Source organism: Xenia sp. Carnegie-2017, unplaced genomic scaffold, assembly GCF_021976095.1.
Source record: "Xenia sp. Carnegie-2017 unplaced genomic scaffold, XeniaSp_v1 HiC_scaffold_6, whole genome shotgun sequence".
NCBI lineage: Eukaryota > Metazoa > Cnidaria > Anthozoa > Malacalcyonacea > Xeniidae > Xenia > Xenia sp. Carnegie-2017.
Window position 1 is genome coordinate 2,843,579 of NW_025813526.1, and position 15,597 is coordinate 2,859,175.

The following is a 15,597-nucleotide window of genomic DNA, read 5'->3' on the forward strand; positions in this document are numbered from 1 at the left end:
ATGATTAACTGCTAAAGGATAACGTGCTCGTCTTAATTATGAGGGTCCGGTTGTATAAAGCTATTAACTACTTTTTAACGACACTTTTTGCTGTTAAAAAGTAGTTAAATTTAACCACGTGGTTAAGTCGGTTGTATAGAAAAGTAATTAGCGCTAACTGCAGTTAATGTTGAAGAACTTCATATAAGTTATACTATAATGATCAACTATGTCATGTGATGTTGTCTTTACTCTGTTCTGTTTGTACTGCCTTTTAGCGCACACGCTGTTGTTGTTAACTATAATAAATATATCCAAATCAATCAATGGATGTTTTCATTCGTTACCTAAATATTCTTAACAGGTTATGGACCCAGAACGCCTAAGTACGATTAGGTAAACCGAATGAATGTGTATGAAATATATTTAATGAAATTTTTGTGTTAAACATGGCTGATGTAAACACGTTGAAATTCGCAAAACTGAATGGGTCGAATTACCGCTCTTGGTCCTTCAACATGCGCTTATATTTGGAGAGTCATGATTTGTTTGAGCATACAGATGGAACGGCTGAAACTCCAACGGAAGATGCTGATGCAGAAGTGCGACGAAAATTCGTTTCAAGTGCGAAGAAAGCCTGGACATATATATGTTTAGCCATAGAACCCGAATACCAGATTCATGTTAGAGATACAAACACAGCCAAGGAAGCTTGGGATGCCCTGAAAAGGCAGTTTGCTCGTGAATCATTGCTGCAAAAAGTACGCTTAAGACAACAATACTACTCGCTTCGTTTTCATCCAGGTAATGATATGATGGAACATGTAAGTCAGTTAAAATCTTTGCACGATCAACTGAAAGAAATGAATGTGTCGATCGATGATAAGGAACTGGCCATGACATTGCTTGCCAGCTTGCCGGAAGAGTTTAAACCCCTAATTACGGCACTAGATGCAGTGGGTGATGAGAATCTATCATATGATAAGGTGAAAAATATGTTATTGAACAATGTTGAAAGGAGTGTGAATACAAAAGCTAAAGAGAATGCATATACAGTACGGGGAAAATATATGAAAGGCAAAAGCAACAATAATGAGAAAAATGGTATGGTATTTCGTGGAAAATGTCATAATTGCAAAGAAGTTGGGCACTTCGCCCGTGATTGTCCAAAGCGGAATATGAAAAGTGGTGGGAACACCTTCCATCAAAAGGATAAGAAGAATTCAGCTTGGTATGCACAGAAAGAAGATGCTTTGACTAATGAAGAGAAAGCATTGGTAGCTACTGATTTGCTGAATAAATCAGTATGGATTATTGACTCGGGAGCAACACAACACATGACCAGTGAGAAGGATCGCTTAACAGAATACATAGCATTTGACAAACCAAGTATTGTTCATCTAGGAGATAATCGGTCAATATTGGCATTTGGTCAAAGTACTTATCATATTGTGTGTGATCTGGGAAATCGTAATCAAGCAATAGCTCTACATGATGTTCTATATCTACCTGATCTTGATAAAAACTTACTCTCTGTTCGAGCAATGATCAAATTAGGTGCAACAGTGGAATTCAAAGGCAAGAGATGTGAAATTGCTAGAAATGGGAAGTTGCTAGCTGTTGGAAATCTTCTAAGTAAACTTTATTTGCTACAAACAAAAGAAGAAGATCATCATGTATACATTTCACAAAAACATTCTATCCTTAAACTATGGCATTATCGATATGGTCATTTAGGTATTGACAATATAAAAGAATTGATGAAAGGGGAAACGGTTTATGGAATAAGTAATGAAGACAAAAGTAAGGAACGTTCAATTTGTGAAAGTTGCATTATGGGAAAGCAACATAGAACTGAATATCCTAAAGGAGGTGGAAAGCGTGCAACTAATCTCATGGAATTGGTACATAGTGATGTCTGTGGACCAATATTGGTTAACTCATTTGGTGACTCACGGTATTTCGTAACTTTCATTGATGACTTTTCTCGTTACACGTATGTCTATTTTATCAAGAGAAAAAGTGAAGTTTTAGAAAATTCCAAGAGTTCGTTAATCATGTCACCAACCTCACTGGCAAACCAATTAAAGTGCTTCGTACCGACAATGGCGGTGAATATTGTTCAAAGGAATTCGAATCATATTTGAAACAAAAAGGAATTAGTCATCAGTTGACAGCTCCTTATAGTCCTGCACAAAACGGTGTCTCAGAAAGGATGAATAGGACACTTGTGGAATCTGCCACGTGTATGATGCATCATGCAAGTCTACCAAGAGAATTTTGGGCTGAATCTGTCAGCACTGCCGCCTATCTTCGAAACCGAAGTCCCAATAGCTCACTCAAAGGAATCACGCCTTATGAAGTCCTTTTTAATCAGAAGCCTAATGTGTCGCATTTGAAAGTATTTGGCTGCTTAGCATTTCTCCATATTCCAACCGAGAATCGTAGAAAATTTGAAGAAAAGAGCCGACGAGTTATTTTTGTTGGTTATCCTGCTGGAACCAAAGGTTATAAACTCTATGATCCATTATCAAAATGATTTATCCGTGGAAGAGATGTTATGTTCGCTGAAAACAAATTTTACGAATTTAGTAAGGATTCTTCTGCACAACCCAAATCTTTCTACTATTCCGAAGAAGATAAATCAATCAAAGTTCAAGAAAAACAACCTGAAAATGACGAAGGTGACCAAATTGTTGATGACATGAATGTCAATGAAAATGCGGTGCCTGGTCAACAAGTGGGAGAAAGTTATGAAGAACGTTTCTTGCGAGAGACTGAAAACTTGAATGCAAAAAGGATACGCAGACCTCCACGACGATTTGACGACGAGTGTTATATTGTTGATAACCTCACGGAAGATGTTGATGAGCCTTTAAACATAAAAGAAGCGTGGACAGGAGAACATGCAAATCAGTGGAAAAAGGCAACTGATTCTGAGTATGACTCTTTAATCAATAATGGAACATGGGAACTCGTTCCTCCACCAAACAACAAGAATATTGTGGGAAGTCGTTGGGTGTTCAAGGTGAAGCACAATTCTGATGGAACTGTCAACAGATTTAAAGCTCGTTTGGTTGCTCAGGGATATTCTCAATCCGAAGGGATAGACTACCAAGAAGTATTCTCACCTGTAGTTCGTAACACAACTATAAGATCACTGTTGGCTGTCGCTAATATCTATAATTGGGAGATTCATCAAATGGATGTCCATACAGCGTTCTTGCAAGGAGAATTGCAAGATGAAATATACATGAAACAACCTAGTGGTTACGTTGACAAAGATAGACCTGAGTTCGTATGTAAGCTTAGGAAAAGTATTTATGGCCTCAAGCAGGCAGCTAGGTGCTGGAATACCTCTATTGACACCTATCTTACATCAAACGGATACAAAAAATCAACTGCAGATCCATGCGTCTATGTTAAGTCAGTAAAACAAAAGAAGGAAAAGATTAACTTCGTGATAATGGCTATTTATGTTGACGACATGCTATGGTTTTCAAATAATTCAGAGATGCTAAAAAAGGAAAAAGATATGATTGCTGAAAGATTTAAAGTGGACGACTTAGGAGAAGTGAAATATGTTCTTGGAATGGTGATTGAACGAAACCGCAAGACAAGAACACTATCCATTAGTCAGCCAAAATATCTGGAAGGGTACTTAAGAGATTTGGGATGGACCAATGCAAACCTGTCACAACACCGATGGAGACTGGAATGAAATTTGAGTCATTGTCAAAAGATGAGACACCAGTGGAGACTCAAAGATATCAAATGGCAATTGGTTGTCTGACCTATGCAGCTACTGCTACTCGTCCCGATATTTCATCGGCAGTCGGAATTTTGTCGAAGTTTATGTCTCGACCGAGCGTAGTACATTGGCAAGGTGTAAAGAGAATCCTCCGGTATTTAAAGGGAACGTTGGATTATGGTTTGTTATTCATGGCTACTAGTTCAGATCCTGTGTTATCGGGATATTCTGATGCAGACTGTGGAGGTGATATTGAGACCAGACGATCAACTTCCGGATATGTGTTTCAAATCCAAAATAATACTGTCAGTTGGAGAAGTAAGAGACAGACCTCAGTATCCAGATCAACCACTGAAGCCGAGTACATAGCCTTAAGTTTAGCAAGCCAAGAAATTGTTTGGTTGAGAAGATTGCTTTCAAACATTGGAACACAGCAAGATGAACCATCTATAGTTTTCGAAGACAATCAGGGAGCAATAGAACTTACAAAAAATCCTAAATTCCATAATCGAACCAAACATGTGGACATAGCTTTTCATTTTGTCCGTGAACAAGTCAATCGTGATGTGATGTCTGTGGTATACTGTTCGACAGATAATATGTTGGCAGATATTATGACAAAAGCTCTACCAAGAAAAACTTTTGAGAACTTTCGAGATATGTTGGGAGTCAAGAAAATTAAGTAATTCCTAAGTTAGAGACTTTAATTGGATTAGTTAAAAACTTTTTTATAGTATGATCATTAAGTGGGAGGGTTGAAGAACTTCATATAAGTTATACTATAATGATCAACTATGTCATGTGATGTTGTCTTTACTCTGTTCTGTTCGTACTGCCTTTTAGCGCACACGCTGTTGTTGTTAACTAAAATAAATATATCCAAATCAATCAATGGATGTTCTCATTCGTTACCTAAATATTCTTAACAGTTAAAAGGTAGGTAAAGTTAACTATCCTATGCAGCTTAGTTAACTTTTGAGAACACAGTTAAATTTGGCGGCTTAGCTTTGAACATGATGGGAACGTGCATGAACAGGCCCTATGTGTTCACATCTAACTCATGCGCTTTTGTACAACTCTGCCGCATAAAAGCCAGTTATTGTCTGCATCTCTTCATTGCATCACAAACGTTTGGTGGAGTGACAAGAAAGAACCGACTAAGATGGAATTTGTCTGCGAGTAATGCTCAAAGTCTTTTACGACAAAGAGAAATCTAACTTGCCATCAGAAATCTGCTCCTATCTTGAAGAGATTCTCCTGTCATGTTTGCAGTGAATCATTTGCACGGAAAGACGCTTTATCCCGTCACGAAAGGAAGCATGAAGAAGATGCTGCTGTTCACCCGTGTAGTAATTGTTTCAAAAGGTTTTATCGTAAGGACATGCTAAAGCAACATATGATTTACTGTCGAACAAATACTCGTAAAAGAAAGTCATGCGATTCTGATGATAGTATTAACCCAAGGAAAAAGCAGTAGACAGTTCAAACCCGCAAAGGTAAATTGAACCCACCTGTTAAAGAGGAGAATGTTGACCATTGCAACGCAGATGAATCTGCTTTTAATAACAAGTTAAAGATGATTGAATTAAAACGGAAGAAGAATCAAAAGCATGGTAAGTCAAAATCTCTTCTTGGTAAAACTAAACCAATTCTAAATCAGCTGACAAAAGAGGTTGAAGCAAATAACGGCGAAAAATCGTTCATCGACGTTAGTGTAAAATTTACTAAATCCAACCGAATGGAGAAGACAAATTCACCGAACCACACTTTCGCAGTCGCTGCATGACATCGGTTGATTCTCACGAACTTGAGAAGGAAGAAGAACAAGCTTTTCAAAATGCAGTCAACTGTCATACTTGCTGATACGAATTAGGCTCGGATCGCGTGTGAGACCACTGCCATCTCACTGGAAAATATCGTGGAGCTGCACACAATGATTGCAACTTGAGCTATAGTTATACTGGTCAAAACCCGTTATTCTTCACAACGTTCGTGGGTATGATTTGCATTTTATCAAGCAAGGTTTTGACGAGCTATAAGACAGAAAGATCAATTGCATTCCCAATAACACCCAGAAGTACATCTCTTTCTCCATTGATAATTTGGATTTCATTGACTCTTTACAGTTCATGAATGCATCATTGGAAAAATTAGTATCCAATCTAGCGAAAGACGGTGTTGAAATTTTTGCAACTCTAAGGAAATACATTGACAGTGATACAGTTCATTTGCTGTTGAGAAAAGTCTCATACCCCTATGACTATATGGATTGTGTGGAAAGACTTGAAGAGCCAACCTTGCCGGAGAAAAAATCCTTTTACAACATTCTAAACGATGAACACATTTCAGATGAAGATTACACACACGCAACTAAAGTTTATCAAGAATTTAACTGTCAAACTATGGGAGATTATTACGATTTATCCTAAACGTCAGATTTTCTGCTTCTTGCAAACGCATTCGAGCATTTCCGAAGTGTATGTCTCAAAGCATATAACCCTAACCCTTGTCATTTTTACACAATTCCTGGTATAGTCTGGCAAACATGTTTAAAAATGACAACAGTATAACCTGAGCTTTTGACTGATCCAGATATATCCACCTATATATGGAGGAAGGTCTCCACCGTGGTATTTCAATGATCAGCAATCGATCCAGCAGAGCAAATAACCCATACATTTCTGGCTACAACCCAGAAAACGAAACTTCCTATGTCATGTATTTCGACGCCAATAACCTATACGGCAAGGCAATGTCCCAACCTCTACCAACAGGTGGATTCTATTGGCTAACCAATCAAGAGATTGCAGAACTAAACATCACAGACGTTGCAGATGATAACGAAAATGGTTATATTCTTAAGTAGACTTGCATTATCCTAAAGCTTTGCATGATCTACAAGATGATTATCCTCTAGCACCTGAGAAAATGAAAATTTCTTCAGAAATGTTATCTCTATACTGTCAAAAATTATATTTCAACCTTGGTAACGGTGTTGTGCCCAAACTTGTTCTGATCCTTAAGAATAAAACCAAGTACGTCGTACATTATCGCAATTTAAAGCAATAACTTGAACTTCGGATGGTGCTTAAAAAGATTCATCGCGTATAAGTTTTTTAACAAACTCCCTGGCTAAAATCCTATTTTGACTTTAACACCGACAAACGAAAACATTTCGATAAAGATTTTTATAAACTGATGAACAACTCGGTGTTTGGTAGAACAATGGAGAATTTGAAAAAACGTGTTAACGTGAAGCTCGTGAACGACAAAGCTAAGTTATCTAAATGAATAGCATCCCCATCCTTCGACTCCTTTTGCATTTTTATGAAGAGCTAGCAGCATTGAACATGAAACGAACAAAATTGTATCTAAACCGTCCCATTTACGTTGAATTCACCATCCTGGATCTATTTAAAGTCCTAATGTACGATTTCCACTATCATTACATAAAGCAAAAATACAACTCTGATGCGAAATTGTTATTTACCGACACAGACAGTCTTTGAAGTGAAGACCACCGACATTTATCAAGATATGCTTTATGACCTATGCCATTTTGATACCTCGGAATACCCGAGGAATGCGGAAAGAGCCATCATGTAAGTTTTTTATGATTTTAAGAGGAAGATTACATGGAGCAATTTCAACCCGTGTTTATTTTCAGTCCTGTTTGTCGTGCTGAAATTTCAGCCAGGTCCTGTTACAATATCCTATGAAAATAGCTTGAAAACGATGAATGAAACCACAGCTTAAAATATTCACGTATGCGTAATTGCGTACCTATTGTTTATGATGACGACAACAAAATAACGACAACTGGTCAAGTCAATTATTAATAAACTCAAACATAAATACACTAGTTCTCACTAGTTCATCGAATGATTTCTCTTAATCTTCAACTATCGACTAAATTGAATACAAATTTTGGATACCTTATCAAGGCTCACAAGGCAGAAAAATTATTTATAACTGTCTTAAAAAACTTCGTAAATATCTCACCAAACCAGTTTAATTTATTATTATTTTTGACACCAAAAAAGTCGCTTTTTTTACTTCCAACATAGACAAAATCTCACCATGGTGCTCGGGACAAGTTAAACTGCCTTTGATTTCGAATTCCTCGAAATAACCTTGAGTGTGTATGAATATTAAGCAGATAATCCAGCATCACGTCAAGTACACTGCTTGATTTAAACTACATTAAAAAACGCGAAATGTGTCTTGCAATCTTTGTTTGACTTATTTTGTAACGTATTTGCTCCGAATGGTCTTCGCGAATTGCTTCGAATGCTGTTTTTCCACAAGTCCGGTCCTCGGCTAACTTCGCATGAGGTGGTGAAAGAACTGATGTCACTCGATATCTTTTGAGGCCAAAGCATTCCTTTCTGATTTTCTTCACAAGACTTCTTAGCTAACTTCGGTATCCAGTAGGTCTCTCTTACCGCAGCCATTGTTAACCTTACATCTCCATGTTAAGTCTCATGATGTAACTTTTCTAGAACCTTTTGAGCGAGCAAATAGTCTTTGGGAAGGTAAATAGGATACTGTCGCACAGTTCGGCCACGACATTCCAGAAATCCAGAATCCCTTCTGTATTGCTGGTGAGATTAAGTCTTTGCATTGTTGCTGGTACTTAGGTTTTAATTGACCTTGCTGTTGGGCATGTTTGACAAATTTTGTCTTAGTCATTTCGATCTCAGTCCGGATAATGGTCCTGTTCTCTTCTCCCTTTGTGTACAATTGTTTACGAACCTGAAGAGCCATGACGACACTCGTAGTGCTTTTTTAAGTGCGAATTTTCTTAATAACTTTTCAAGAGCATCACCATTGTACTGTTTTTTTGTCATTGCAATACTTTTTTGAGGGACTGGCGCTTCTGCTTCTGTAGCAGGAGATGGTGTTGTGGTTATGTTAGTTGGCCATCTTCTCTTATGAGATAACCATTCTGCACCATAGAGCCACGTCTGATTTAATGTGTCATTATGTTATTTGTCCTTGTTGGAGTGGCATAATACTCCCAGTAAAGAAATTGGGTTGTCACCAGTCCAGAGGTTGTTTTGTTAACGAACTAGAACACTAATTCCAACATCCAAGAATCTGCTAAAGCAAGAAATCCTGAAAAATCTTGACCGTAAATTGCTAGAGCAAAAGAGGAAGCAAGCTTATTATTACAATATAGGTACCAAAGAACTACCACAATTGAAATAGGTGATTGTTTTCGAATGAAGCCATTAAAGTTATCAGAGAAGCATAAGCCATGGGTTCAGGCGAAAGTTAAAGGGAAAGTTGACATTCGTTGATATCAAATTTGAACGGAAGACGGAAGAATGCATAGATGAAATTACGGTGGCCCGTATGTGCCACAGCTTCTGCGTAGAAATATGTAGCTGTACCATACAAATCAAGTTTCTCCGTGCAAACCCTAGTGTTCTCTATATGAATATAATGTTGCTCCATGGAAAACGAACTGCTCCACGCAAATGTTAACCTTCTGCTTGTTGAAATGCTACTTCTTCACACTTAAAGAAAGATTACTAAGAGCAAATAATCCTTCTCCACGCTGAAATTATATTTCTCTTTACAAATAAACATACCGAACACTCTCTTACCCCCTGGCAAAAATAACACACGTGCACACAATCAACGTCGGGGGGGGTAACCAAACTCAAAACAAACTCCTACTACATCATCACGAGCAACAACCGAATGAAACCATGAAGTTGTGTATACAATGCAGCGAACATGTTGAAGATAAGTCGAACTTTTGTCCGAGCTGTGGAAAAAACTATTTAATAGTAAGTTTTAAATAACGTGTGTAGCAGAGATCCGAGTACATTTTTCTAAATCGTGAAATTTATTTGCAATATATCAATCTTTGACTTTGTGTTGCACGTGTTCGTTGTAACGAAATTATATTAAAGTTTTATGGTTTTTCCCCCAAATATAATTATAAAGCTTGAATTATTATGTTTCAGGTTTGTCAGAGATGCAGTAATATAGTTGCAATGCATCCACGCCTGAAGCACACGCAAAAGCTCGGGCAATTACTTTTGAAGAATTTAAACAAGCAAAAGCAACTAACAGGGTAAAAACCTTACCATCAAGGGGAAAAAAGCAACTTTGCGTGGAAGAGTGAAGATACAGATCGGGATTAAACAGTACGACAAAGATGTTTCCTTAAAAGTCTTAAAAGGAAGAACCCTTCCCCTGACAGTTGATGCTGACATTGATGCACGGCAGTTGTTGCAAGAAGCAATAACCAAACATTCAAAAAATTTTCGAACATTTAGTTGTGAGAGGAAGTGTCACTTGTTATACTCGGATAACAGAGAAGTTAAGTGTCTACGTCATCTCACAACTTGTTTACACTAAAAAAATATAAAGAGGAGTTGGGTAAGACATTTTCAAGAATATATCTTTATTTGTGTGCTGATGAATGTGTGGGAAGGGCTGAAATGCACGGGCTTGGACTAAGCAGTGATGATGATCAAATGGAAGCCATATTTTCAACTCCATCTTTTGGCAGTCCTTCCAATATATCTTGTCATAGTACCCAATCCTTAGTCATATTGCTCAATCAACCAGTACTGATGCCAATTGTGATATTCCTATTGTTCCATCAACTACTACTGATGCCAAGTGTGTTATTCCTTCCTATCCACCACAACCGTCTGTGGTTTCAAGCCGAGCTGAACCACCATCTGATATCCTGGCCCTAGACAATGTAATTTTAGTTGAAAGTCATGAGACTCATGATTTAAACAAAGATAGGCATTGTCCAACATTACCTATAAGGAAAACAACCCAGCCTAGTATTTTGCCATTCCTTGCACATGATGATGATAATAATAGCAAAAAAATTCCGTGCCCAGTTTGCTTTGAAAGATTCGATAAAAATGAAATTGCAAGCCATGCAGATGAGTGTGCAGAAAGATTTTATCCTATTGGTAGAGTTTCTGATAGTGAGAAAGATGATGGTAATGTAGAGAATAATAACGTAGATGTATCTGGAGAAAAAGTTGTGTCCATTGTGAATCCCACTATTGCACAAATTAAAGATCTCATTTCATCCAAGCTATGTCCAAATATTGAGAAAAGTCACCCAAATAAAGTTAATGCCAGGAGAATGTATGCATTTGAAGATTACGTGGAGAAACGTAGAATAAAAAGGCAATAACAACAATTTAGAGACGATTCACTCTTAAAAGTGACTTTCTTTGGAGAACCTGCGGTGGATGATGGTGGTCCCTTGCGAGAATTTTTTACAGGTAAACTAAATACTTGCATTGTGTGCATGTTTCTATATTCCATTGCCTGCATATGTCCAGAGAGCATATTTATTCGTGTAGATGGAGGTAGCGCTTGATTGCCTAGCAATAACAACCTGTTTTCTGTTGTTCAAATTTTAATGAATGAATGATGCAGAAAATTCCAGATCCTATGTATTTTTCACGATGTTTCTTTAAATCAAGCCAGGACCTTATTTTACATTTTTATTACAGAATCACTTCATCAGATGAGAAGAAAGGGATTTGTTAATGGTGTCCCTTGTGCCAATATGAGTGCTTTGGCAAAAGAAGAATTTAAAGTTGCTGGAGAACTGATGAGCATGACCATTGTAATAGGTGGACCTGCTCCTTGCTTTCTTAAAAAACATATATACAGGTATATTGCAAAAGGCATTGACAATGTGACTGCTGACATTGCAGACGATGTTGTGGAAGATCTGCATCTGAAAGATGTCATCGAAAAGGTATACGAATCTGTATCCATTTGAGTCCTTAACAGTTATACCTATGTACTTTTTACATTTCCAAACATGTATGTTTTTGAATTAATCCAGTTAAAAGTTTTGATGATGACGATTCATTCCATTCAGCATTGATGACAGATAATGTTTTTGAAATTTTGGGCAAGATTGGTTACAGAGGGGTACCTACCCGAGAGAAAATATCTTCCAGAGATTCTATTATAAGGTATTTTGTTTATTAGCTATCTGAATAGTTGTAGCAACATATGTACATAGTCTAGATGTGCTATTAAGTAACATATATAGCATGGCTGCTGGTTTGTTCCAATGTTCCAATGTTGTTGTTATCAATGGACAATGTTTCTTGTCTGATATATGTATTTTTTCTAGTAGTTTTGCTGTTTATTTTAGATCTATTGTTGTGTTTGAGTTCAGTAAGTTGGTGCCTATGTTAAACCAAATTATCGATGGCCTTCGCTGCTTTGGTACATATGATTTAATAAAAGAATTCCCAGACTTTTTTGAACATGTCTTTGTGCAGAGTGGTTGTTTCTCATTGACACCAGAAGAATTTCTTGAAGACATCAAAGGAGAATTCAGTGAGAATGGTTCCAACTACAAACAGCAGGAAATAAACATCTTTAAATATTTTCATGATTATGTGGAGGAAAAAAGTAAAGAGACAGGAAATGTTGTCAATCACAGTCTAAAATACTTCAAGTACAAGCAAATTAATGCTTAGCCTTTTCTGTGATTTTATGAACTGGTGTTAACTTTTGTCACAGGTGAGGATCAATTTTCATTACCTGCACTACTGCAATTCATAACCGGGTCAAGGAGTGTACCTCCTTTAGGTTTTCCCCAAAAAATCACTGTTAAATTCAAGCATGGCTGCCAAGATGGGTTTAAATGTAGACCTGTTGCTTGAACATGTGACCTTAGCTTAACTTTATCTGTACACTACCAGCAACTGGAATTTAATTGTGTGATGAGTTCAGCAATGATTAAGTGTGCTGGATTTGGAACAATTTAGAAGTGGTACACTAGAACAGTTCGACTATTGCAAAACCTATTATACGTACATTGAAAAAAATAAGATGTAGTACATTTATGTTATTTTTGTTGTGCAATGATACATTATTAAGAGGCTACATCCATTAGCTATTGAAATAAATTGAAACCTTTATCTGGGCTTGTGTGATATTGAGTGCCTTCACTTTCCATTAAATGATGAAAATATTGCTGATAATCTTCTTCATGGTTCTGATTTTCATCATCAACTTTCAGTTCCATCTCAGCAATTTGAGCTTCTGACACTCTGTGCAAATTTTTTATAACTCCAGAACGTTCTGGAAAATAAAATAGTACATCTGGCTGCCCAGAAACACTATCATGCCTTGATGGGTGGATAAGATGTGAGTTCCAGCTGGCTTTAACTTTCTGAAGGTCATCACTCAGTACAGCATGAAAACAAAAGCAAAGGCATCCCTTTCAAGGTGATTGCTCATCTTTAGCACACCAGAGTTACACATATCTTTAAAGAAATTTATCCACCAATGGGTTCTCATCTTTCACAAATGAGACCACCAGTTTTCAATTCGTTGATTTCCAGTAGATGTACCATACTGATGTGCCTTTTCTGCACAATATTCATCATCGCCATTAGCTCTAAAAAAACATTGCGTTGCTGCCAATGTTCCATTTTCAGTTCCACAATCTGTTCTGAGCAAAGCTGGGCAATCTTTTAACTGCTTAACAAACTCAAGATATAACCGTGCAGGAATATCTGCCGAATTGTTGGATTTCACAACTTCTAACCATAGTACTTTCCGAATGTATCCATCAATTGCACCATGCACATGGAAGCCAAAGGGCTTAAACTTGTCATAACCTTTCACAAATAAAAATAGATATGTACTGCTTCAAAACTTTCTAAAAGACACTTCCTGATAAATATTTTTTGAATGCACTCCAGACATTGCACTGATTTTATTTAGTGGAGGGGGGTGTGTGTGTGATTCTGTACACATCTAAGTGAATTCTTCTTGCCAGAAAACAAAACTGGGGAAATGCCAATTGGTTAATATAAATCTCTTAGACTAATCATTTAGCAGTCATTTTCTATTTGTATTTCTACTTTTATATATTCCTTAACACCATTTTTCTCTTACCATCTGCATGCCAGCAGTGATTTGGTCCAGGTGACAAATATATTCTTCTTTCCAACTTTTTTTGCTTTTCTTGCTTCACTTGCTGCAGGGTTAAGTTCATACAAAATTCTGCAAACCATTTCTCGGGGTGCATGTAGATTATATATTATCCTCAAAGCATGCCAAATGGTGCTGTATCCTGACTGTTCTCCTGCATTTGCCATCTCCATTTTAACCAGTTCTCTTACATATGCTTCATCAACAGATATATTCTTTCGCTTCAGATTATACCCTCTTAATCGCCTATTGAGTGTTCTAAGACCCATAAGACTCCATAATGTTTTGTCAAGAAGTCAAGTGTAACATCATAGGTATAGCCATAGTTGAAGTAAAAAGTAATGCCTTCTCTTATTTGATCTACAACAGGTTGGTTTGCAGCTGCAAAATTAAAAAATACATACTATTTAAATTTTATGCAATTCAAAACTTTCAACAAAATAAAGAAATAGTAACCATAAATTGTACATAGACAATACAATAATGTGAAATTTGTTTTATATATATGTATAAGACTAATAAAGACATCTATCATTTAGTTGAAACATAAACATTAAATAGTAAGATCCAAATGATTAAAATCATTACGATTTGTAAAATCCTACAAGCTGCACAAGCTGATGTCCACATTCGTCGCAAAATCTATATTCGTCTCGACATATGTTAAGGCAATTTTCGCAATTGATCATTTTAGCAGGTCATTTATACATCTTTTGTTTCTTAACTGGTAACCGTTATCGCCAAACTACAGTCAGTTGACAAATTAAAAATCAGTAATTAGGAGCAGTTACACTCCCCCCAACGTTGAGTGTGTGCACGTGTGTTATTTTTGCCAGGGGGTAAGAGAGTGTTCGGTATGTTTATTTGTATAGAGAAAGATAATTTCAGCGTGGAGAAGGGATTATTTGCTCTTAGCAACCTTTCTTTAAGTGTAAAGAAGTAGCATTTCAACAAGCAGAAGGTTAACATTTGTGTGGAGCAGTTCGTTTTCCATGGAGCAACATTATATTCGCACGGAGAACACTCGGGTTTGTACGGAGAAACTTGATTTGTATGGAACAGCTACATATTTCTATGCAGAAGTTGTGGCACATACGGGCCACCGTACGAAACAGATGAAACCTAAAACATTCTAAAGAACAACAAGAGGAAAATACAACGATGTCTGATTTCCAAATACTGGTGACTGAAACAGACATTAAAGGATAAAAGTGCCCAGCAGTCAAGTAAAGAGCATGTTATTTCCAGTCAACCATTCAGGAGCGGATCCAGCTTCTGGGCTGAGCGTGGCCCTGTGCCGTAGCGAACGCCTTCGGCGCGAGCCAACGCTAGGGGGGTCTGGGAGCATGCTCCCCCAGAAAATTTTGATATCTAGACTCTTGGAAAAGCGAATTCCGGCATTTTTAATGTAGAATATAACAATACTTTCGTCATAATCTCATCTGAAAAAATTTCTAATATCACCATTTTTTTAATTCTGTTCGGATAGAAGAATAAAAATTTTACTTACCTTGTGGTGTCTGATATAAAATCAACGCAGTTTCCGTAACTTTCTGTAATCACAGGATTGTTGCCGCAGGAGTGAGAGAAAGATGAAGCATGTTATTTTTGCAGTGAATAACCAAAAGACAGTTCACTACAAAAAAATAATTTCCCATCTTTGTTGCCCCATCAAATGGTCTTTTTCGAAAAGCAGCAAGGATGCCTTTTGTAACAGCCATAGAGATGGCAAGACTAATAAATGCAATGTTCAATGGTGGTCTTCTTCCAACAACAGCAAAGATGTTTATCCAACAATCGTAAAGATTGCAAGATTAATAAAAGCAATGTTCAAAGGCAGTCTTCTTCCAACAGCAGCAAAGATGTTTATCCAATAATCGTAAAGTTGGCAAGATTAATAAGAGCAA